The sequence below is a fragment of the Neophocaena asiaeorientalis genome, unplaced genomic scaffold, assembly GCF_003031525.2.
Source record: "Neophocaena asiaeorientalis asiaeorientalis breed wild unplaced genomic scaffold, Neophocaena_asiaeorientalis_V1.1 scaffold653, whole genome shotgun sequence".
NCBI lineage: Eukaryota > Metazoa > Chordata > Mammalia > Artiodactyla > Phocoenidae > Neophocaena > Neophocaena asiaeorientalis.
The window spans coordinates 101,398-104,211 of NW_020174928.1; positions in this window are offsets into that span (position 1 = coordinate 101,398).

The following is a 2,814-nucleotide window of genomic DNA, read 5'->3' on the forward strand; positions in this document are numbered from 1 at the left end:
GTGAGGAAGAATGTCTCATGCCTGTCTCCTAGCTTCTGGTGTTTTGCTGGCAATCTGGCTTTCCTTTCCTTGTGGACACATCACTCGTTATCTCTGCCTTTACATTCACATGGCGTTCTCCTTATGTGTATCTGTGTCCAAATTTCCCCTTTTTATAAGGACATCAGTCATATTAGATTAGGGGCTCACCCTACTCCAGTATGACCTCATCTTTACTAACTAATTCTGTCTGCAACAACTCTATTTCAAAATAAGGTCACATTCTGAAGTACTAGAAATTAGGACTTCAACAATGTGAAATTGGGAAGGACACAATTAAATCTGTAACAGTCTGTGTCTCTAATTTTCACTGAATAAACCTGCACCTTAAGAGTATTTTAGAAGAAGTGATCAAGAAAGCCCCTCTATTTAAACAAAAAATCTATATTCCCAGTCTTTATGGCCATCCTGACTAGTACAGCAGCATTGAGCACAGGTTTTGAATACCTGGATTTTAATCTCAAGAACTTACAATCATTATAGATTTTGGTGAACTACTTAAATGTTCTCCACCTCAGTTTTCTTATCTATAAAATGGGACTGGGACTTCCCTGGTGGTGCAGTAGTTAAGAATCTGCCTGCCAACGAAGGGGACTCGGGTTCGATCCCTGGTCCAGGAAGATCCCACATGCCGCGGAGCAACTAAGCCCGTGCGCCACAACTACTGAGCCTGCGTTCCACAACTACTGAAACCCACACACCTAGAGCCCGTGCTCTGCAACAAGAGAAGCCACGACAATGAGAAGCCCGCGCACCGCAACGAAGAGTAGCCCCGCTCGCTGCAACTAGAGAAAACCCGCACACAGCAACAAAGACCCAACTCAGCCAAAACTTAAAAAAAAATAGAATAAATTTAAATAAATAAATAAAATGGAGCTAAGAATTACATCTGCACACAGGGTGATTGCAAATATTAAATAAAATAATTTACATACAGCATTTTTGACAATGCCTTTCGTAAATTCTAATATCAGAAAGAACATCATCTTATTGACCATCATCTTGCTCCAGAAAAATTCCTGATAGAATGTAAGATCCTATGATTTGTCTGTCTGGTTCAGAGCTGTACCTCAAATCCCAGTGCCAATCATAATACCTAAAACATGATGGTGGCCCATGAAATCTTTTTGAGATGAATATCTGATATTCTACTTAATCATACCTCAAACTGAATTATTGATACTTGCACATACACACACACAAAATTTGCTCAACCTAAGATATCTTTTACACACAAAATCCCAGTTCTAGGATCTCATTTTTTTACACCAGCAGTGGTGAAGCATCCACTTAGGAGCCTTTAACACCATTAAAGTAGAAACAGTTACTTGACCAATATGACAGGTCAATCAGATGAAGAATTAAACCATACTTACTTTTCCTGTAGGTGCATCAGGAAAATAGGAATCATTATTCCTTTCTCTCTCTAGAAGACAAGCAATATTTTTGCGTTCTAGAGACTTTTGCTCTCAAATTTAATTAAAAAGGATCAGGATTATTTTAGAAAGAGACAGTCTCACAGGTATAAAAGAGGGTATCCTGACTCCAGAAGGAAGGGAGATTTCTGGGGACTGGAAAATACTCTGGGAGGAACCAGTAACTCTAATGTAAGTGGGCCTGGAAAGTTTGGGGACCTGAACCCTAAAAACCAAAGCTTTAGAAGCTTCATGGAAGGTCTAAGAAGCCAGAAATCTATGAGGTCAGCTGCAGAGCTCCCAGCCTTCTGATGGGCCATGGCAGCCTAGGCAACAGGCATCTTTTGAGGTGACATAACCCTTCTTAACTTCAAGGTAAGGAAGAATGTTTAATTTAATTTAGAAAAATTAAATTAGTTTGTTTTGGAATAAACTTACATCTGATATAACAATGTAACAAAATCCTAACCTATCCTGCTTTACCAAACCCGTCCTTTGGAGCTAGATCTACAGGGCAACTGGTGATCTCCCAGGATTTTAGGGTGTCTCTCTTCTGGAAAAAAAGAGGAAAGAAAAATAAAGATTAGGTGGGATCATTAAATTCTAATGTCAGAAAGGACATCATCTTATTGACCAAACTGCAAAACTGCAGAAAGATGGAGCACCTTGGCGCTTGGAAAGGTGGTTGAGTACAGTTACTAAAGTATTTGATAGAATACATGGTAAAGCCGTGTTCTTTGCTTGATGTAGTGAGATGATTCACATTTAAAAGACAAACAAACAAACTCTAGACGGTACTAGATAAATTCATGATACTAAATGGGAGCATTAGAAATAAATAGGTATACCTTTTTTCATACCAAAGGCAATTGTAAGGTGATTAGAAACTTCTCTCTAAATCTGAGCTCTCAGAACAGGTAGACAACTGAACAGACTGGAAATGGCTCACATTTCCCCATATTTTTCTATTTAAATTTTTAAGAGAAGATGAAATTCATGCCCTCTTGTGGTAGGGAATAAAAGAGAAAAAAGGTAAAAGCTTTTTGGAATCTGAATCTATTCAGAAGGCTGAATCTGACATTGAGATACTTGTAGAATATTCAGACAATTGTTGGGGGCGGGGGGAAAGTGTTTTTTATACTTGTAACAAAAAGAAATGCTACATGAATGACGACTTAGAAGAACAGAGTGGTCTAAAATATACTCATTTCAAAATGTTCAATGGAACACGAATCTATTCAGCCAACAAATCATTACTGATCACCAATTGCATGCCAGTCACCGTGCTATCACCTCTTCCTCCCCCCTTCCCATAGCTTACCACAATCAAAAAAAATATTACAGGGTTTCCCTGGTGGCA